At 41.3% G+C, this 24,110-nt stretch overlaps 1 protein-coding gene across 2 annotated transcripts in view; it reads left to right on the top strand.

Moving 5' to 3' along the window:
- stx17 (syntaxin 17) overlaps positions 1-24,110 on the top strand; it is a 94,236-nt gene that overhangs the window by 62,144 nt on the left and 7,982 nt on the right. The gene's annotated exons all lie outside the window — the stretch shown is intronic.

Genomic DNA, 24,110 nt, shown 5'->3' with positions numbered 1-24,110 from the left:
CAATCCGACCCCACCACCCAAGACATTTTTCCATCCCCACCCCTGTCTGCTTTCCGGAGAGACCACTCTCTCTGTGACTCCCTTGTTCGCTCCACACTGCCCTCCAACCCCACCACACCCGGCACCTTCCCCTGCAACCACAGGAAATGCTACACTTGCCCCCACACCTCCTCCCTCACCCCTATCCCAGGCCCCAAGATGACATTCCACATTAAGCAGAGGTTGACCTGCACATCTGCCAATGTGGTATACTGCGTCCACTGTACCCGGTGTGGCTTCCTCTACATTGGGGAAACCAAGCGGAGGCTTGGAGACCGCTTTGCAGAACACCTCCGCTCAGTTCGCAACAAACAACTGCACCTCCCAGTCGCAAACCATTTCCACTCCCCCTCCCATTCTTTAGATGACATGTCCATCATGGGCCTCCTGCAGTGCCACAATGATGCCACCCGAAGGTTGCAGGAACAGCAACTCATATTCCGCCTGGGAACCCTGCAGCCTAATGGTATCAATGTGGACTTCACCAGTTTCAAAATCTCCCCTTCCCCAACTGCATCCTTAAACCAGCCCAGTTCGTCCCCTCCCCCCACTGCACCACACAACCAGCCCAGCTCTTCCCCCCCAACCCACTGCATCCCAAAACCAGTCCAACCTGTCTCTGCCTCCCTAACCTGTTCTTCCTCTCACCCATCCCTTCCTCCCACCCCAAGTCGCACCCCCTTCTACCTACTAACCTCATCCCACCTCCTTGACCTGTCCGTCTTCCCTGGACTGACCAATCCCCTCCCTACCTCCCCACCTATACTCTCTCCACCTATCTTCTTTACTCTCCATCTTCGGTCCGCCTCCTCCTCTCTCCCTATTTATTCCAGTTCCCTCTCCCCATCCCCCTCTCTGATGAAGGGTCTAGGCCCGAAACGTCAGCTTTTGTGGTCCTGAGATGCTGCTTGGCCTGCTGTGTTCATCCAGCCTCACATTTTATTATCTTCATTTGGTCCTCATGCCTGCTTCACCATTCAATAAGATCATGATTTAGCTGTTTGTGTTTTCAACTCACATTCCCATCTACTCCCACTAAGCCTTGATTTGCCTTGATAAACCTGCTTAGCAAGATTCCATTTATGTTAACAATATTCAATAAGCCCACCTCCTCGACCTTCTGAAGCACCGAGTTCCAAAGTTGCACAGCCCAATGAGGGGAAAAAAGTTCTCATTTCACAAAACCACCACCCCCCGTATTTAATGATGTCTCCAGTTATGGTCTTACTGAAGTATAAAATCTTTACTTTTATGTTTAATGTCTTTTGTAATAAAGAATAAAATTCGGTTAGCATTCTTGATTAATTACTGCTCCTCCATGTTAACCTTTTGTGATTTGTGCACCAGAATACCTAAATTTCTCTGCAGCTTGGAATTCTGCAGTCCTTCCCCATTTGAGTATTCTTCCTGCAACAGTTAACTTAATATTTCCCAACATTATACTCCATCCACCAGATGTATGCCCACTCAGTCAACCTATCTTTATCTGGCTGCCACATTCTTATGTCATCTTCACAACATACTTTCGTACTATCTGGTATTGCCTGTGAGATTAGCTATTATGCCTTCACTTCCCTTGTCTGTTTCAAGAGTATTTTAAGTACATAAATAGTGTAGCTACAGCAGCAGGTTGTAGAATGGGAATTTTTAGGTAAGTAATTCATCTAGCTCCTCATGTCCACCACCTAAATGGGACAAGTTGGCACTCTTGCTTCACAGGCCCAGGGATCCAGATTTGATTCCAGCCTTCGGTGACTGTGTTGAGTTTGCAAGTTCTCCCTGTGTCTGCGTGGGTTTCTGCCGGGTGTTCTGGTTTGCTCCCACAGTCCAAAGGTGCGCAGATTAGGTGGACTGCCCATGCTAAATTACCATGTAGTTTCCAGGGATGTGCAGGCTAGGTAAACAAGGGGTTATCAGGATAGAGTGGAATGTTCTTTGGAGGGTGAGTGCAGACTTGTTGGGTTGAATGGTCTCTATCTGCACTGTAGGGATTCTATGATTGTAATTCAGGAGCATGATGCCAGGTTAAAGGTATCTTACCAACAGCATTTGAGAAGCTCAACATAATCCAGGACAAAATATATCTCTTGATTGGATCTGCATCCATCATCTTAAATACTCATTATCTTTACCATTGAGGCACTGTGGCAGCCATGGGTCCCAGCTACAAGATGCATGGAAGTAACTCACCTAAGCTCCTTCAAAAGCACTTCCAAATCTGCAACTTCTATCATCTAGAAGGACAAAGGCAGCAAATAGATGGGAACACTCACTACCTGCAAGTTCCCCTCTAAGCCACGCACAATTATTACTGGAATTATATTGTTCTTCCTTCTCATGCATTGTAGCAAAATCTTGGAACTCTCAAACAGCACTGTAGCTGTTCCTGTAACAGATAGCTACCACCTTCTCAGAAGCAATTGGTATTTGCAGTGACACCCACTTTCCATGAATGAATAAGAATTGTTCTTGCTTTACCATTGGGTAAATTAACATAATGAAGTCTATTTTTAAGGTGATACTTGAGAATGTAAATTTTGGTTTGACCATTGATTGAATTGCACAAGAATGTAAGAAATTGGAACAGGTCCAAACAGTCTGCTCACCTGTTTGATAAGATTATGGCAGTTCAGATTTGTTATTTCAATACCAGTTTTTGTATTTCCCTATAATTTGCATCCCCAGTCAATCATAGTTCTGTCTAATGTGGCCTTGAATATATTCCATGACTCAACATTCACTGTTCTGCGAGAAAGACGTGTTCTTTTTGGCCTAAATGGATTTACCGATCGTTTTGTAGATTCCTCATTTTATGTCTCCCATTTCCCAACATATTCCAGATTTTGTCTCATTTCTGCACAATTGATATTGAGCTTTTTGTAAGTTTTGAAAGTGATACTGTACAAATCCTTAATATCGCCGTCAAAGCCTTGTATAGTTCCTACTATTGAATGCTTTTTCACATTTTTAATGAACAATATTTCAAAAAAATTAGATGCTGACTTTTAATTTGAAATGTTTTTGCTTTAATGGTTTGTGTACAAAGGGTCTCGGCCTGAAACGTCAGCTTTTGTGCTTCTAAGATGCTGCTTGGCCTGCTGTGTTCATCCAGCTCCACACTTTGTTATCTCGGATTCTCCAGCATCTGCAGTTCCCATTATCCCAAAGAACAGAGCTGTGTTTGCAACATTGTTCACCATTGTTTATGCCTTTAGCCACTTGTGTGAAATTCATCCACATAACTGTACTCTAGATGTATGTAATCTTAGCACTCTTCCTGTCAGCCTTCCATAAGGCTACAACCCTCCATAAATACTAACTTGTCGAAAACTCTGAAAAATATGCCTAATTCTGCATATTTCTGCCTTCTGTCACTCCCATAATTCACAATCTTGTTTCACAGTACCCAGTGCTTAAATCCAAATTCCTTTGTATCATCTCTAAAACTTGTCCCCAACAGTTTCACCTTTCATTAACTTTCCCCAAATTAAAAGTGAGTGATATAAAGTACTGTCTGGAACCTAAAATCCAGCCATTGTAAGATCTGTAGTAATGTGATAATCAGTCTTTATCAGGTTTTCTGGTGAAGCAAATATATTGTCAAGTGTTTTTCTGTTTTCTTGATTTTTAAAATTTTTGTATAAACAGTGATGACTGCATCGCAGTCTGGACACTGGCATTTTGGAAGGGAGAACAAAATAACAGGGTATTATTTAAATGAAGGAAAACTGCAACACAGAGGGACTTCTACGTGATCATAAAACACAGAAAGCTAGCACACAAGTGCAGCAGGCAATCAGGAAGGCTAATGGAATGCTGGACCTTATTTCAAGGGCATTAGATTGTAAGAGTAGGGAAGTCTTACTGCAACTGTACAAGGTGCTGGAGAGACCACATCTGGATTCTGTGTGCAGAGTTGATTCCTTTATTTAAAAAAAGAGATTATTTCATTGGAGACTGTTCAAAGAAGATTCATTAGAATAATCACTTGTGTGGAGGGATTATTTAATGAACAATGCTTAACCAGATTGGAACTCTACTGATTGAAATTTAGAAGGAGAAGTGATCTCATTGAAACATACAGGGTTCTTAAGGGGATTGGCAGGGCAAATGTTGATAGAATGTTTCACCTCATGGGAGAGTCAAGGACCATAGCTTCAGGACCAAGGGATGCCATTTTAAGATTAAGATGAGGAGGAATTTATTCTCTCAAAGGGTTGAGAGTCCTTGGAAATCATTGCTTCAGAGAGTGGGGGGTGCATAGACGTAATGTATGGTTAAGGCTGATATGGATCCTTCACGATCATCAGGATCAAAGGTTATACGGAAAGGGCTAGAAATTGGACATGAGTATCTGATCATATTGCCGAAATGCAGAGTTTGTACCAGTTGAGTATGTGGATAGTTGCAGATGCTGCTGAAGGCAAAAGCTTTTCAGAATGTTTAGACACTAAAATTTTAAATGTATATTGAGTAGAAACAGTGTAAATTTCAGAGGTGTACCATGGAAGTGGTCAATTTATGTTTTTGCACATTGCATTCTAGTTATTATGCAAGATGTTCTTTTTGTCATATTTTTGGACCGTAGGATGCAGGATCAGAAGTAAAGCATTTGCCCCGAGAGAAGAAAATCCTCCTCAATCTGTTTTAAATGTGTGCCCACCTATTCTGAGATTATGCCCCACTGGTCCTAGACTTCTCCCAAAGAGAAACGCCTTCTCAGCTTCTATTCCTTCAAAGCCCTGAGAATCATGTATGTTTCAGTAAGGTTGTCTTTTGTTCTTCTAGATTCCAATGAGTATAGTACTACAGTACTACTCAACCTGTCCTCATGCGAAAATTCTGCAGTGATATGAATAAGTGCGACATTATCCACTTTGGCCAGAAAAATAAAAGGGCAAATTATTATTTAAATGGGAAACAGATTCAGTGTGTGTTAGTGCAGAGAGATCTGGGAGTCCTTATGCATGAGTCGTAGAAAGTGGGTATGCAGGTACAGCATAACATATGAAAAACAATGGAATTTTGGCCCCTAATGCAAAAGGATCAGATTATAAAAGTGTTGAGTTGTTACAGTTAGATAGGGTGTTGGTGAGACCACAATGTATCCTGCTTTGGTCTCCTTACTTAGGGAAAAATGTAGTGGTGCAGGAGGCATTTCAGAGAAGGTTCATAAGTTTGATTTCAGGAATGAAAGGGCTGTCATACAAGCAGTGGTTGAAAAGCTTGGGCCTGGACTCGGTGGAATTCAGAGGAATCGTTTGGTGTTGGGGGAGTCGTAGTGGGATTGAAGTATATAAATGCCAAAGGATATTGATAAGGTGGACATTGAACAGGTGTTTTCACTTGTGGGACAGTCTTGAACTAGAGGGCATAGATGTAGAGCGAGAGGAGATAGATTCAAAGCTGAGATGAAGAGAAACAACTACTCTCCGAGAGTAAGATAACGAAGTGTGGAGCTGGATGAACGCAGCAGGCCACGCAGCATCTCAGGAGCACAAAGGCTGACGTTTCGGGTACTCTCCGAGAGTTGTGGATATGTGCAACTCACTGCCCCAGAGTGCAGAGGATGCAGAATCAATTAACAAGTTTCAGAAAGAAATAGATATGTTTCTGATTAAAAGTGGGATAAAGGGCTCTGGGAAGCAGGCAGAAAAGTGGAGTTGAGACCAGGATATGATCAGCCATGATAATGTTAAATAGCAGAGTGGTCTTAAAGGATTGAATTACCTACACCTACTCCTAATTCCTATCTTCCTGTGTTCTTTCATATCCAGTATTAATTTAGCCAACCTTCCCTGGATTGCCACCAATTGCAGTGTGTCTTTGCTTAGAAAAGGGAACCAAAACTGTTTACAGTATTCCAGGTGACCTTATGTAGTTTCAGCAAGATCTCCCAATTTTTATATCTCCCGATTTCTATTAACTTTGAAAGAAAGGCCAGTATTCCATTTGCCTTCCCTATTAATCACTGACCTTGAATGATAAGATTTTGTTCCTTCTGTGATGTAGCTTTGTATGCAGGTGCTAAATTTTCACTACTTTCGGTCATCAGTAACTTCTGATCTTCTAACTAAAATGTAAGAACTTGTTTCTTACCACATCCTGCATTTTATTTTCTTTGAAAAGATAATTCCCTTCATTGATCTACCTTTTGATGCTTTTTGCCAAGGGATCATGCAGGAACCTATTAATCTGTTGCATCATTCCCTTATTCAACATGTTTTAACACAGTTTTCCCTCATTTGTTTATTTAACTCACTATCCGTTTGCAGTAATAGTTTAATATTCTGCTTGGCATTGCAAAGGAGATCTACTGATTGAGCCATGTTTTGCTTTCTGCAGTCCAACGATACTGCTCTTGTTTAGCAAGAAATTGTCAGCTTAATAATACTGAAATATTTTGCTGAATTTTTAAGGCCTTGCTGATGTTACAGGATTGTGTATGTTGTAAAATTGGCTGGTGAGTCCCTGCAACAAATGCGAGAAGTGCCTCATTTCCTCAAGGGTGGTTTGGAGTCAGGAAAAGGAACCCACACTGTTCATAGGCTTCAAATCAATGTTGTTACTTGGAGAGATACTTGCTACCCTCTGTGTGGAGTTTGCACATTCTGCCTGTGTGTGTGTGGGTTTCCTGAGTGTTCTGATTTCCTTCCACAGACCAAAGATGTGCAGGTTATGTGGATTGGCCATGCTAAATTGCCCATAATGTTCAGGGAAGTTCAGGCTAGGTGAAATGCAGGGTTACAGGGATAGGGTAGGGAGGTTGGTCTTGGTGCGTTGCTCTTCAGAGGTTCATTGTGGATCAATGGGTTGAATAGCCTATTTCCACACTATAAGGATTTTATGACTCTATGGTTCTCATATTTTTACCGTGGTAAGTTGTTATTAGCTTGGCAGCATATGGAGCATTCATGGTTTAACAGGGTTCCCTTGAGTGCCAAATAATTTGCACACGGGACAGTTGTGGGCATGAGACTTTTCAAATCATTAATAGAATTTCTAGTCTTATAAGATGATAGAAACATCATTGTGCATACCCAGGAAGCAATTATAATGTCTTCATTATGCTGAATTTCAACATTGAAAAAGAAACAAGTGCTAGATGGCAACTAGGAGACCAAGGCTAAGCTTTACGTCCATAGTTGCTGACTGCACTGCAACACTTCTGACCAACAATAACTTGTACTTACAGGGTCTTGAGCATAGCAAAATGTCTAAAGGCACTTCATAAAGTCTGACTAGACCAAAATTAATAAAAGTATGGAAGGAAATATTTGGACAGATGTCCTAAAGCTTTTCAAAATTGGGGTTTTCGATAGGTCTTATTAGAAGAGAGGGATGTGAACAGTGGCGAGGAGTGAAGAGTAGAATTTTAATAAGTGAATTCCAAAGTGTAAGACAAAGGCACTTGCCAATTATGAACAAATGGAAGGGGATGCATAAGAGCCAGAGTTAGATTAATATCAAGTTCTGAGTGATAGCAATCTGCAATGCTAAAGATTAGAGGGCCAAGGCAATAAAGAGTTTAGGCTCAAAGATGAGAAACATGAGGCATTGTAATTTAACAACCACAGGGATGGTTACACTTACATTGTACTTCTGTGCAAAAGTGATGAGTGTAGAATGAGATAACAGTAAAGTTTCATATGCGCTGAAGTTTTGTTTGAGTTGATGTTTAGAATGTGGAAGATGGGAAGTTGTCTGGCAGACCTATAGAACATTCAAGTATGAAAGTGACACAGAGCAAATTCATTTTTTAATATGTATCGGTGTAAAACTGTCTTACAGCTACTAGCTGCACATGGAGAGAAAAGAATGCTATCCAGTGTCGGTACAGTGAAATACTGCGTGGTTACGTCCACTTCTTAAAGTAATGAAGCCTACAGACAGAAAGGGTGCAAACATTCTAGACTTAAACTTATGTCACCCTGGATGGGTGTTTTGACAATAACAAACTTCTGTTAAGGATGTGAGTTACCTCAGTTTCTTGTTTGCTAGCCTTTCTTCATGCAGCTGGCATATGTGCTTTTAACAGAGTGACCTTCAGTCCCAAGCTGGAACATTGCCTTTTGGTGCACCTCCTGCAGTGTGTCTTCCTACAGCATCGAAAGGAGAAACATTGTCTGTTCACTTTCATTGTACTTCTGTGAAAAGTGATCCACCTTCCTGCCATTGTTGCAATTTTTCCTTTTCAAAAAAACACTGCAGTGCTTTATGAGTTGCTGCCTTGTCAATTTTTTTTGTCTCCGTGTCCTACAGGTCATACTGCCTCGGAAAACATTGCTTCGGATGATAAATTATTCAAATCAGAGACAGTGTATTCTCATTTAAAATTTGAAATTCACAATGCATCTCTGCTGTAAGTGCCAGCGCAAATCAGAACCTGCAGCATATCTAAAAACAAAGTATTGGTCTGGTGAAGCGGTAAAACTGGTATTGGTAGGGCCCTGTGGGGAGGTGCAGGTATTGGTGAGCAGAGAGATCTGGGAATGCATGTACATAATTCCTTGAAAGTGGCATCATAGGTCGTCAGTGTAGTGAAGAAAGCATTTGGCACGCTTGGCTTCATTGGTTGGAACAGTGAATACAGGAGTTGGGGTTGTCATGCTGTACCTATACAAGACATTGGTGAGGCCACATTTTGAGTACTGTATTATTCTGGTCACCCTGCTATAAGAAGGACGTTATTAAACTGGAGAGGGTGCAGGAAAGGTTTACAAGAATGTTAACTAAGACTGGAGGGTTTGAGTTATAAGGAGAGGCATGCAATTTTTTTCCTGGAGCATAGAGGTTTATAAAATCATAAGGTGAATAGCCGATGTCCTTTTCCCAGGTTAAGAGAGTCTAAAACTAGAGGGGATAGAATCAAGGTGATCGGAGAAAGATTTACAAGAGATCTGAGGGTCAACTTTTTCACAAGGATGGTGGTGCGTATGTGGAACAAGCTGCTAAAGGAAGTAGCGGAAGTGAGTACAGTTACAACATTCAAAAGATATTTGGATAGGTAGATGGATTGGAAAGATTTAGAAGGATATGGACCAAATGCAAGCAAATGAGACTAGCTCATTTCAGGAAACTTGGTTGACATGGACGATTTGGGCCGAAGGGTCTGTTTGTGCGCTATATGACTCCGCTTTCACACCAAATTGCATAAGCAGCAAATTATAGACAGATAGACAAACAGGCCCGCAACCAATGAATTAGATCTAAGCTCTGCCACATCCAGTCACAATTAAACAACTCCACAAATATCCTCATCTTCAATGGTGGAAGAGCCCAGCACATAAGTGCGAAAGATAAGGCTGAAGCACTCTTGACCATCTTCAGCCAAAAGTGCCAAGTGGATGATCCATTCTGGCTTTTCAAGAAGTCCCCAGCATCACAGATGCCAGTCTTTAGCCATCTCAATTTACTTCACTTAATATCAAGAAACAGAGGAATCCTCTGGATATTACAAAGACTATGGGTCCTGACGACATTCTAGCCATAGTACTGAAGACATGCTCCAAATCTAGCTGCAGCTTAGCCAAGCTGTTCCACTACAACGATAAAGCTGGCTTTTTATCCAGAAATGTGGTAAACTGGCTAGGTATGTTCTGCACACAGAATGCAAGATGAGTCCAAACTGGCTAATTATTGCCCCATCAATCTACTTTCAGTTATAAGCAAACTGCTGGGAGAGATCATCAACAGTGCTATCAAGCTGCACTTAGCAAAAGCTGCTCACTGATCCTCGTAGAACATGACACCACAGGAACAGGCCCTCGACACACTATCTGCTGACCATGATGCCATTCTAAATTAATCTCAAGTGCCTGCAAATGGCCCTTACTCCTCTGTTCCTTGTCTGTTCATTTGTCTGCCCAAATGCCTCTTAAACGTTGCTCTTGTTTCTGTTTCTACCATCTCCACTGGTGCGTTCCAGGCACCTATGCCCCTTGTATAAAAGAAGTTGCCTCTCCCATCTCCTTTTAAATTTCCCCCTTCTCACATTAAACCTATGATGTCAAGCATTTGACATTTCCACCATGAGGAAAAAGTCTACAACTATCCACCCTACACATGCCTTTCATAATTTTAGGTACTTCTATTGGGTAACCCTTCAGCCTCCACGGTCCAGTGAAAACAATCCAAATTTGTCCAGCCTCTCCTTATAGCTAAAACACTTCAATCCAAGCAACATCCTGGTAAACTTCTTTTGCACCTTTTCTAAAACTTACACATCATTCCTCTAAGGTGGTGACCAGAACTGCACACAATACTGCACATGTGGCTTAACTAAAGTTTCACAGAGCTGCAGCATGACTACCCAACTTTTATACCCAGTGCCCCAATCATTAAGACAAGCATGCTGAATGCCTTCCTTACCATTTTATGTTGCCACATTCAGGGAGCTATAGACCCAAGATCATATGTATATCAGTGCCTCTGAAGGTCCTGCTATTTACTATATACCTCACTCTTGCATTTGACCTCCATCATCTCACACTTGTCCAGATTAAACTCTATCTGCCATTTCTCCACCTAAATTTCCAACTGATCTGTATCCTCCCATTGCCTTTCACGACCTTCCCCACTATCCACGATTCCACCAATTTTTGTCGTCTACAAATTTACTAATCGGACCTCTTACATTTTCATCCAAATCATTTACATATTACAAACAGCAGAGGTCCTAGCATTAATCCTTGTGGAACATCACTGGTCACAGATCTCCAGTCATAAAAAACTTGTCCACAACTACCAGCTGTTTTCTATGAGCAAGTCAATCTTGTATCCAATTTACCAATTCACTGTGCATCCCACGTGACTCAGTCTTCTACAATGAGGACCTTGTCAAATGCTTTAGCAAAGTCCATATAGACAACATCCAAAGCCCTACCTCATCAATCATCATCATCGCTTCCTCAAAAAACTCAAATTTGTGAGACAACACCTCCCCCAGACCAAGCAATTTTGACTATCCCTAATAAGTCTATTCTTTTCCAAATGTGAATAAATTGTGTCCTTCACCAATAATTTTTCTGCCACTGATGTAAGACTCACTGGGCTATGTTTTCCTGGATTGTCCCTATTGCCCTTTTTAAACAAAGGAGCAACATCAACTATTCTGCAAAAATCTTTGTCAAGGCCCCAGCAATCTGCTGCTTCGCCTCCCTCAGTATTCTGGGATAGATTCCATCAGGCCCTAGGGACTTATCTACCTGTTTCTCAATACACCCAACACCATCCTCTCTTTAATATTGACATGCCCTAGAATATCAACACACCCTTCCTAAAACATACCGTGATCCATATCCTTGGCATCCTGAGGCAAAATCCTCATTAAGGACCTCATTCACTCCTTCTGGCTCCATGCATAAATTCCCTCCTTAGTCCTTGAGTGGATCTACCATTTCCCTAGCTGCCCACTTGCTCCTCATAAATGAATGAAATGCCTCGGGCTTCTCATTGATCCTACTTCTGGCCCTCTTAATTCCTTGTTTAAGTTCTTCTCTGCTTCCTAATGCCCACTTTTCTTTTTGACTAAATTGACAATATCTCTTGTTATCCTTATCTCTCATTCTCACAGGAACATGCTGGTCATGAGCTCTGATCAACTGGTCGTTAAAAGACTCCCACGTGTCAGAGGTGGATTTGCTCTCAAACAGCTGACACCAAGCTAAATTTCTCCAGTTGCTGCATATTATTGTTGAAATTAGCCATCTCCTCATTTAGCACTTTCACCTAAGGATGAGTCTTATTCATGACTATCTTAAAATGTATGGAATTATGGTCACTCTTCCCAAAATGCTCCCTCACTGAAAATTCAGTCAGCTGGTTAGGCTCATTCCCTAACAGGAGATCAAGTATGGCCCTCAGCCCACCGGACCTGAAACGTTAACTCTGATATTTTTTTCTTCACAGATGCTGGCAGACCTGCTGAGCTTTTCCAGAAACTTCTGTTTTTGGACATTATTGTTTCCATAAACCCTCCTGGGGACATTTGACAAATTCTGTCCCATCTAAGCCCCTGTCCCAGTCAATATCAGGGAAGTTAAAATCACCCACGAAAACAACCCTGTCACTTGGAGTTTGAGATTCAGTGTACTTTCCCAAGTAATATCCCCAAAACACACACTTTAAGAGGCAAAAAACTGGTTTCTGTGCGGGAATTGATTCTCTGAAAAAAAATCATTTTGGCCAATGAGTTATTCTAAAGATAAATTGATAAATTGTAGAATGTTCTGGACTCTGTTGCTTTTATGTTTTGGCAGATGGGGCCAAGTCACTGATTAGAGGCCCCTTAATGGACAGGCTACTCTCACTGAAAACCGGCTATGAGTCACTACAACCAACAAAGACTTAATCTCCATTGTTATACCACCCTTCCCTGTCCCCTCAAACTTCCTAGAGATTTGGGCTGTACTGCTGTCTCCTCCTGCTGAGCGCAGTGCAGACTCTGATTATTTTTTATCCTCCTCACGTCTCTCAGACCTGCTGAACTCCAGGTCTCCATCAAGTGTAATTAAATCAAACGTAGAAAAACCACAGAAACCTGCATTACAAAGGGACTTGGGGGATACCTATGCATAAAGCACAGAAAGCTAGCATGCAGATGCAGTGGGTTATCAGGAAGGCTATTGGAATGTTGGGCCTTATCCCAAAGAGATTGCAGTTTAAAAAAAAGGGAATGAGGGATGGGCAATAAGTGCTGGCTTAGCCAGCAATGAATGAATATAAAAAAAAATCTTACTGAAATTGTATGAGGTGCTTGTGAGTGCACATCTGGAGTGCTGTGAGCAGTTTTGATCTCTTTATTTAAGGAAAAAAGGTCATTTCATAGGAGATAATTCAGAGAAGGTTCAGTAGTATGATTCCTGATATGGAGAGATTGTGTAATGAGCAAAGGCTGAACAGAGATAGGACTGTAATATAAGAATGAGATGTAATCTCATTGAAACATATAGGATTCTTAAGAGGCTTGACAGGGCAAATGTTCAGAGGATATTCCCCATCACAGGAGAGTGTAGGACCATTGGGTTTAATCCCAATAAAGGGGCGCCAATATAAGATTGAGATAACAAGGAATTTCTTCCATCAGAGAGTTGTCTTTGGAGCTCCTTACCATAGAGCTGTGAGGGCAGAGTCCTCCTATATATTTAAGGCTGAGATAGATTCTTGATCAGTTTGGGAATCAAGGGTGACGGGAAAAATGCAGAAAGTGAACCTGAGGTATGTGAGATCATCTGTGATCCTGTTGAATGGCGGAGCAGGCTTGAGGTGCCGATTGGCCTGCTCTTTTTTCTATTTCTTGTGGACCAGCAACAGAGCAATTCTTCTGGTATAGTGGGTAAAGCAGCCACGTTGCAGCTGGCGTGAGGTTGAGTGGCTGCATTTGGGTTTGACTTCAGGCACAAACTGTCATAGAGTCCCTCTGCACTCTTGTGTTGACAGACTGTGCCTTGGGTAGCCTGAACTTCAGGCATTATTTAGAAGCATTTGAGATCAAGATGAATTGAATGAGGTGGAGTTTGGAAAATCACTTCCAAAGGCAGATTTCTCATTAAAAAGGTTGGTCATTTGCTAAACAGTGCAAATTTCCCAATCCGGTGCCATGAAAATGCCGTGTAAGCCTCATTTACAATCAGCTTGCCCTCGAGATGTTGAAGAATTTAAGATTTAGTTAGGCACTGAATTAACTCATTGCATTTATGTGGTCTGAAGTAATCGATTACAGTTGCACAAGGTATGGGCTTTGTGAAAACGCAAACCACACACCAACCTAAAAATGGACTTGATAAATCTTTGCTACTATATTTGATGCTAATGCAGATTAGAGAAACAATATTTTTAGAAGATTGAGACCTTTCATTTCAAGTTGACATTTGCTTATCTGCTTCATGACATTTTGCATTGCTTTGAATTTTCACAAGCTTTATTGTTTTGTAGGTAAGTTTTGTATGTCTTATAAATTTGGTTTTAACTTATTTTTAATTTTATGCTTCCAAATGTGATGGGTTGTCCCGGCAGAGTGAGGTATTCTATTTTTTTGGCCTAGCACAATCTGACAATTGTTTCAAAAGCAGTGGATTGACTCAGTTGACCTGGAACCCAGCTGACTGGAATATGTGTGTTTCACAATCTATGTCACAACTTACCAGAGGTCTGGCAATCTTTCAACTACACTTCTTTATGCTGGCAGCTCACAAGTTGTTCCATGTTCCACATTGTGTAGACACTCAAAATTTTTAAGGGTACTGAACATTGAAGAAAACAAGCTTCTCACATCGAAGAAAATTTAAGAGAGTATGTTGATGATGTCTTGACTGATTATTCAATTAAATAAAGCCCAATTTCAAACTTTTCTTCACCCCCCCCAACCTCCTAAGTGGTAATAAGTACTACTGAGTTATGGATGTGGCCCAGCAGGTTCAGAATGTATTGGTCCCCAATAAGTGGTATTCCCTCCCCTCCACCTCATATTTTAAAAAGTATTATTGAGAATTACATTTGAAGATTTAGTGAATTGATAGATGAAGTGGAGCCCCAGGGTGCCTTTTACAGCTGAACAGAATAACATCGTGATATAAGAGCATAGGAATCAGGAGTTGGAGAAGGCCATTGAGCCCCTCAAGCCTGCCCAGCCATTCAGTAAGGATGTGAGTAATCTGATTGCAATCTCAAATCCACAATTTTGTCTACCCCTGATAACCTTCAACCCTTTGCGTAACAAGAATATGTGTACCTCTGCCTTAAAAATATTCATGAACTCTGCTTTCACCATCTTTTCAGAGAAATTTTCAAAAGCTCTCACCCTTCTGAGAGAAAAGAAATTACCTAATCTCTGTTTTAAAATGGTGACTGACGATTGGTTGTCAAACAGTGGCCCCTAATTCTAGATTCACCCATAGGATTTTACATGTTTCAGTCAGGTCTCTTAGTCTTCTAAATCCAGTGAATACAAGCCTAGTCTGTCCAACCTTTCCTTATAAGACATTGGTTTTGTAAACCACCTCTGAACAACCTTCTGCACATTTTCATTCTTCCTTAAATAAGGTGACCAATACAGTACACAGCAGTCGAATATGATGTCATTCAGTGCCCTGTATAATTGAAGCACATCGTCCCTACTTTAATATTTACCCTTCCTAATGACTTGCTGTACCTGAATATGAACCTTCTGTGATTCATGCATGAGAATATCAAGATGATCTTTTATCTCCGAGTTCTGTAATTGCTCATTATTTAGATAATGAGCTTTTTTACTTATCTTGCCAAAACAAATGTTACACTTTCTCACTGTATACTCAATTTTCCACATCTTTGCCCACTTACTTATCCTATCATTATCTTCTTGTAACCCCCTGGTGTCTTTTACACAACTTGCTTTCTTACCTATCTTTGTAACCATGCCTCTGTCTCATCACATGAGGTATTTATATAAGTTATAAACAGTTGAAGTCCCAGCACTGATCCTTGAAAGGACATCACTTGTTACACCTTGTCAACCTGAAAATGGCCCATAAACACCTCTGCTTCCTGATAGCTCACCCATCTTCTATCCAATATGTTACTCCCCACACCATGGCTTTCTTTTTGCAATATCCTTTTGGAATTCTAAGAACAGAACGTCTATCAATTCAACTTTATCCAAAGCATGTATTATCTCCTCAAATAACTCCAAAGGATTAATCAAATATGACCAATATTCCATGTCAAAAAACCATGTTCACACTACTTTATGTATCTTGAAATTATCCAAGTGCCTTGTTATAACTTTAGTAACAGCTTTAACATTTGTCTACAATAAATATTAAGTTAACTGGCCTGCAATTTCCTGCTTTCCCCCAACTTCTTGAATACAGGAGTTACATTTGCTACAGTACCACTTCTCAGTTGATAGTAATTTTCCTGAGATCCTTCCATCTCCCCAACTTTCCATTTCCTAACTTATCACTGTTTCTGGGATGTTACTTATCCCCTCAAGGGTCTTGGTTAGCTGGATGGTTGGTTTGCAGTGCAGACTGATGCTAACAGTGGAGTTCAATTCCCACATTGGCTGAGGTAACCATGAAGTATTCTCCTTCTCGGCCCCTCTCCTTGCCTGAGGCATGGAGACCTTTGGGCTAAACCACCACCAGTCATCTCTAATGAGAGAGCAGCCCTATGCTCCGGTATCATAGAATCCCTACATTGCAGAAAGAGAGCTTTCGGTCCATCAAGTCTTCACTGATTCTCTGAAAAGTATCCCATCCTGACCCACATCCCACCCTAACCCTGTAACACTGCATGTACCCTGGCTTACTCACCTAGCCTGCATATCCCTGGACACTGTGGACAATTTAGCATGGCCAATCCACCTAATCTGCACATCTTTGAACTGTGGAAGGAAAGTTGAGCTCCCGGAGGAAACCCACACAGACGCAGGGACAAAGTGCAAACTCCCCGCAGACTCAAAGCTGGACTCGAATCCAGGTCCTACATAAATGGCAGTTGATAGCACTAGTCTTAAAGTATATAGTCTGGGATTTTATCACCAACTAACTCTACAAATTAAAGTTATATTTCCACATTTCTTTTGTGACTTCAGGGTGCACTGAAGTGTTTTATGTTCTCCTTAGTAGTCAAGGCAGGCAAAAAAAAATTCCCCATAATTGGATTCTGTACTTCAATTTAATGTATAACATGTAGAATGAATGCTTCAAGTACTTTTGCGGTAAGATATAAGCATTATGCTGCCACTAAAGATTGCAAAATCAACATTATCGTTACAATTGAGATGGAAATCAGAGATGGTCTAAATCAAACTTGGATGAATAAATCTCGAGAAATAAATGATAGTATCTCAGAGTGTTGAAAGACTGTGATGAAGAGATATGTGAAGCACTAGCAATCATTGTCAATGGACACTAGTGAGGTACTGGATGATTGGAAACAGACTAATGGAGTGCTTAAACTCAATGATGTTACAACTGATACAGGCCATTTCAGTCACAGTAGATCCATTTTTATTTCACATGAAACAATGGAATTGATATTAAATCGGTCATTAATTGAGAGAACCATCTTTATTCTACCAATTCAGCAAACGTTAAAAGTACTTGGATTAGCACTTGAAGTGTTCATAACATTCAAGGCTGTGGGTCCAGTGCAGGACACGTGTATGTTGCCTGATGTTTTATTTCTAGAAGTGAAAGCACAAATGATTGAGAGAACTCTACCATGAATATTATGAATTCTGAAACTCAGTATAAGATGATTGAATTTGCAGATGGTCCCACTAAGGGAAGGAGAATTCAAAGGTGTAGGTCAGAAATTGCAGCCTGTGTTGGACAAAATATATAGTGGGTAGAATAAGATAAATTTATAAATTTAAATTGAATGAGACAAATGTCCATTGATACATTTTGGATGAAACATTAAATAATGTAGAGATTCTAAGCTATAGTTTGAAGCCAGAGAGAGCTAGATGTCTTAGTGCCTTCAATATTCAACATGCTCAAAGATGAAGAGCATGAAGCATTGGTCAGTAAAATATTTATCTGCATAGTTACAACAGTAGTCAGATGAACACAGATTCGGCTGAATAATGCACAGGAATTGAGGATCTAGTTGTAAAAATGTGGCTTATAGTCTCCTGTATGAAGAGAGTGCTAATTGGTTGGCAAATGGACACTGATTGGTAGATACCTTGCCATGGAAAATGCACCAGTTACAAATAATGGACAGTTAACAGCCAAGAGACAGCAAGAACTGAAAATGCTGGAATCAGAGACAACACAGTAGGGAGCTGAAAAAACAGCAGGCCAGGCAGCATCAGAGGAGTAGAAAAATTGATGTTTCTGGTTGGAACCCTTCTTCAGAAATGGGGTGGGGGAAGGGAGCTGGGAAGTAGAGAGGAGAAGTGGGCTAGGGAAGGTAGGTGGGATGGAAATAGTGCATTCTGGTCCACCTCCAGTGTCATAATGACACCACCCGAAAACTGGAGGAGCAACACCTCACATTCCACCTTGGGATCCTAAAGCCCAATGACCTAAATGTGGATTTTATAAAATCTCCTCATCCCTGGCCCAACCCCTGACCAACCCCCTCTCTCATTGCTGCCTCCTTGACCTACCCAACCTGTCCATCTTCTCTCCTACCTATTTGCTCTTCCCACCTCACTGACCAATCCCCACCACTCCCAACCTGCACTCACCTATCACCATCCCAACTACCTTCCCCAGCCCCTCCCCCTCTCTTTATTTCTGAGCTCATTCTCTTTCCCCCACCGCCCACCATTTCTGAAGACGAGTCCCAACCCAAAATGGCAACTTTCCTGCTCCTCTGATGCTGCCTGGCTTGTTCTGTTCCTCCAGCTGCACACTGTTGTCAGCTAAAGCCAACCTTTGTTTAAATTTTAAGCTAGCCAGGTTGACTGGCCATGCCCTAGGCTTGAGAAATTATTTGTATGTCAGGTCCCCATGACCATGCAGTTCCCTTGTCCTGTTGTGTCTTGTCAGGTAGGTCTCCCATTTAGTAGCATTTTGCAGTAACTTTTCAGATAGCTTCTCAGAAAATGTATGAAATAAATTTTGATAAGATGTTGACATATTGACACAATATTTGAGCAGGTCTCCCAGTGTGTATCAAAAGCCCTCTTCAAATACTGTGAAATCAGTCTATCTCAGCGAGCAAGTGAACAATCAGTGTTGAGCATGGCTTTAGATAGTAAGCACCATCACATCAATGACATTTTTACTCCCCTTCGGCTGGTTACTTTTAAGATGGAATATTAATGTGGCACTAACCAGAAAAAATACCTGCAGATGTACTTTAATTCAGACATTACTCATTCTCAGGGAAGATGTTCCTAGTGTGCACTTAAACTCCTTTTCAGGTTGGGTTTACTACTAAATGCCTTGTAACTCCAGATCCCAGCATGGCCACTTTGGAGACTCTTTATCAGCATTACAAGGTCAACATAAAAGGATAAAATTTTATCAGTGTTTTAATTCATTTAGAATGATATTAGGATCTATAGGAGTAACTGTGTCTTGTTGCAGTCCTTTAGAGTCTTGGTGAGACTTTACCTGGAGCAATGTGTACATAAGGTGGGATGTATGCACCACAGAGGGAGTGGAATGTAGGGTACCCCAGACTTAATTCTGGGATGGCAGGATAGTCTTTGAGAGATGGGGAAATTGCATCTATATTTGAGAGTTTTGATGAATGGCAGGTCACCTTGTTGAAACTCAACAAAATTCTGACAGGGTGGTTGTAGAGAGGATGTTTCTCCTGACTGGTGAGACTAAAGCCAAGGGACAAATCTCAGGATAAGGGGTAGGCATTTTAAGACAGAAATGAGGAGGAACATCCTCATTTGAATCTTTGAAATTCTCTACACCAGAAAGTTGTGCAAGTTCAACTGTCAAGTTATTCAAGACAGTAATTAGTGAATTACTGACGTGAAGGGATATAGTGATGGTGTGAGAAAGTGGCATTGAGTTAGATGATCGGTCATGATCTGATTGAATGTTGGAGTAGACTTTAAGGGCTGGATGCCTAATTCTTGTGCTTGTATAAGAATATTCTCAACACTTCAATTATAATTTTTAGAAAATTATTCAGACCCCACTGTGCAATAACTAGGAGAAGTGATGGTGTAGTGGTGATGCTACTCAAGTATTAATGAAGAGTCTCAAACTGATGTTCCGGGGGATACTGTTTCAAACCCCAGCATGGCAGCTGATGCAATTTAAATGCAATTCATAAATCTGGAATATAAGACTAGTCTCAGTAATGGGGTCATGAAACTATTATCAATTGCTTCACTAAAATTCTTGAGAGGGATATCTGACTTCCTTACTGAGTTTGGACTGTATGAAAGTCCAGAACCACAGCAGTGTAGTTGACTCTGAACTGCACAGTGAAATGGTCTACCAAATAAGGATGGGCAGTAAATATTGGCCTAGCCATGGGTGTATCAACAAACGAAAGTTGTTTGACCTTGTTGTGGAATAGCTCACATAGAAATTAAACGTCTATGTTGTATAACCTCTGTCCTTAGTGCTTTTTCTGCTCAATATTCCGAAGAGGAGCTGGGAATTAAAAACCAAGGAACAATCATAATTTAACACCTGGTCTCATAAACACTAGACACTGATTCAGGAGACTAATCACCGCAGGATGAATTTTGTAATTAAACATATAATCCTCTCTTCACCTTATCAACCTCAAAGTTGTCTTTGAACTAGGAAGTTTGTGCTGTTGAACAAAATGAGAGAAAAGGATGAATTTTATATTTTAAGCACTATATATTTAGCTTCCATATGTGCCAATCTTGCACTGCATCCTGCAGCTATAGTGACTTAGAATTTCATGAAGGGTCAAAGAATGAAGTTACAACTAGATGTGGAAGTGGTGGAGGTGAGTGCAATTACAACATTTAAAAAGCATCTGGATGTGTGCATGAATTGTAATGATTTAGAGGGATATGGGAAAATTGCTGGCAAATGGGACAAGGTTAGAGATAACAAGGTGTAGAGCTTGATGACCTGGTTTAGATTGGGTTGTCTGGTCAGTGCAGATGAGTTGGACTGTTTTTGTACTGTATGACTCTATGACTCACTAAAAATGAACTTCCACCATAAAGATGTAGCACAAAAGTACCGAAATTAAACATTTATAATTCACAACTCAAAGTAAAATTAAGATAAAGAAAGCTTTTGTAAAAGGCTGCTTGTAGTGAACCAAAGAACCACTGACTGCTCATTAAAAAATAGTGAAAATAGAAAATTGTAGCTAATCTTAGATGTATTATCTTGGTATACAGGCAGAATTTCTTGCTGACATTAACCTAAAGGAGAAAGTTCAAAAGTCTAAAGAGAAAATAATTTTCCATCATTGGACACGTGTGTCACTAATTACCCTTGAGAAGTTGGTGGTGAGTTGCCTGTTGAACCACTCAGACCACGTGATGCAGTTATGCCCCCAATACTGTTAGTTTGGGTATTCCAGGATTTTGATCAAGTGCTGAGAAAGGAATGATGACATATTTCCAAGTCAGCATTAAGTGTGACTTTAAGGGGTATTTGCAGGTGGTAATGGACAAAAGTGAAAAAAATTATTGGCACATGTAGCATAAAAAAATGGGAACATCAGTTCAATGGTCTTTGCTTCCGGATTTTGCTGTTGAGATGATCCCTCTTCACCTAACCTGACCACTTGTTCAGATGCCTTTCCCTGGGTGCTTCCACTGATTTGTAAGAAGTGCAGAGAAACTTATTCACTTGTACAATGTCCTTGAATGATTAATTCAAAAGCCATAGCTTTTAGCATCTGCTGTAGGAAAGGTAACTGGTTTTCTTCCGATTTAAACTGAGTTTTTAAACTGCAGAGTGCTTGAAACAACCAGGCTGGAAGAAGTTCTACACAATATTTTTCCCCTGTCTGTCTCTGTCTCTGTAACTTGTTGCCTGCGCCAACCAGCTCAGCCATATGAGAACCAATCATGTGGCTGTTCGCAAGCAAAGTGTCTCTGTCATTGGTCTGTGGACCAGTGCCAGTTATGAGGGAACTTCTTGTTGCCAACAAGAACAAACCTTTGGTTCTAGATTTCTGCAGTCTGAACTTTAATTACTCCTTGTTCAAACAGTTACTTAGAATGCCTCATAGATTGTAGGAACTGCCGGTGCTGGAGAATCTGATATAACAAGGCGTGGAGCTGGATGAACACAACAGGCCAAGCAGTATCAGAGGAGCAGGAAAGATGACGTTTCGGGCCTAGACCCTTCATCAGAAATGAGAGAGGGGAAGGGGATTCTGAAATAAATAGGGAGAGAAGGGGAGGTGGATAGAGGAGAAGATAGGTGGAGGGGAGACAGACTGGTCAAAGAGGTGGGAATGAAGCCAGTAAAGGTGAGTGTAGGTGGGGAGGTACGGAGGGGATAGGTCAGTTCAGGGAGGATGCACAGGTCAAGGGGGCGGGATGAGGCTAATAGGTAGGAGATGGGGTGGGGCTTGAGGTGGGAGGAAGGACAGGTTAGGGAGGCGGGGACGAGCTGGGCTGGTTTTGGGATGCGATAGGTGGAGGGGAGATTTTGAAGCTTGTGAAGTCCACATAGATACCATTGGGCTGCAGGGTTCCCAAGCGGAATATGAGTTGCTGTTCCTGCAACCTTTGGGTGGCATCGTTGTGGCACTGCAGGAGGCCCAGGATGGACATGTCGTCTAAGGAATGGGAGGGAGAGTTGAAATGGTTCGCAACTGGGAGGTGCAGTTGTTTAGTGCGAACCGAGCGGAGGTATTCTGCAAAGCGGTCCCCAAGCCTCCGCTTGGATTCTCCGATGTAAAGGAGGCCACAATGGGAACAGCGGATATAGTACACCACATTAGCAGATGTGCGGGTGAGCAATTGCTTGATGTGGAAAGTCGTCTCGGGGCCTGGGATGGGGGTGAGGGAGGAGGTGTAGGGGCAGGTGTAGCACTTCCTGCAGTTGCAGGGAAAAGTGCTGGGGGTGGTGGGGCTGGAGGGGAGTGTGGAGCGGACAAGGGTGTCCCGGAGAGGGTGGTCCCTCCGGAAAGCAGATAAGGGCGGGGAGGGAAAATGCCTTTTGTGCTGTCAGGTTAGTTGTTTTCAAAAACGCAGCCACTTTTTCAAGCACGTTTTAAAAACATTTTCTCACTTCCGTGCAGTTTCTAAAAACAAAATAAAAATGAACATAGTCTATACAAGTCTGTCTTCCTCAATTATAGATTTGTTTTGCTAAGCTCAAGAAAAGTTTCAGAAGTCTCTAATAAATTTTCATTCCACATTTGGTGCAACTATCTCACTGTACATTTTAACAGAGCCGTGCTCACAGAATTATAGCTTTCAGCCAATGTCCCAGACTCCTTCCTCATAATCCTTGGTTATGTTCTGTTCAGTGTCGGGATAGACCCACAGCATGTTGTATACACTTATGAAGAAGTAGAGTTTGGACTGTACAGCATTGACTTCAGAGCCCCTGAAATCACATGGCAACAGGTTGGATATGGAAACCTGCCGATTATCATCTACTGCTCTTCCTTGCAATGGCCTAGTGGTATTATTGCTAGACTGTTGATTCATAGACACAGGGAATGTTTTGGCGACCAGGATTCGAATCTACCTGTGGCAGATGTAGAATTTGAATTCAACAAAATCTGGTACTAAGAGCCCGATTATTGATTGTCAGAAAAACCCATCTGGTTCACTGATGTCTAATGCTACGGTATGGCCTACACAAGTCTCTCCAGACCCACAGAAATGTGGCTGATTGCTAACTACCTCTGGGCAATTAAGGTTGGACCATAAATGCTGGCCTAGCCAGCAACATCCACATCCAATGAATAAAAAAAGTTGAACACCACTTGAAATCTGCACCAAGTAATAACAAACACACAATAGATTCTGGGTGGGATGGGATTCAAATATCTCTCAACAAAAGGAGCCTGTTACCATCATTAGTAACAGAGCATGCAGAGTCCTGACTGGGACTACAGCACGAGAAATTGACCTACTTGTTCGCTTCATCACCTTGTGCATTTATCCACGGTTATTTTTAAAAATATTTGTTCGTTGGATGTGGGTATCACTGGCTATGCCAGCATTATTGTTCATCCCTTCACAGCCCAGACAGCAGTAAAGAGTTGACCATATTGCCCTGAGTTTGGAATCACATTGTAGGCCAGATCAGGTAAGGATGGCAGATTTCCTTCCCTGAAGGACATTAACTAATCAGTTGGGATTTTACAATTGATAATAAAGCTTACATGGTCATAAAAAATCCATCTGATTCACTAATGTCACGTGATCAGAGTTTTCAGGAAGGGTAATTATCCATACAGGTTTGTATAGTCTAAAACTTCGGGTCATAATTTTTGCTTGAGTAAATTATGTTTGTTATTATTTTTAACTAAATAGATTTTGATATCTATATAACTGACAAAATCATTGCCCTCTTTAAATTCAAACTTTGTAATGAACAGTGGAGAAATGAGACTTGCAAAGAAAGTCAGTTCATTCTTCCAACCTAGGTCATAGGTTCGTGTGTGACTTTTCTGAGTTTGTGGTTAAAGCAATT

The sequence above is a fragment of the Stegostoma tigrinum genome, chromosome 2 (assembly GCF_030684315.1).
Source record: "Stegostoma tigrinum isolate sSteTig4 chromosome 2, sSteTig4.hap1, whole genome shotgun sequence".
Lineage (NCBI taxonomy): Eukaryota > Metazoa > Chordata > Chondrichthyes > Orectolobiformes > Stegostomatidae > Stegostoma > Stegostoma tigrinum.
This window is presented reverse-complemented; position numbering and strand designations above follow the sequence as displayed.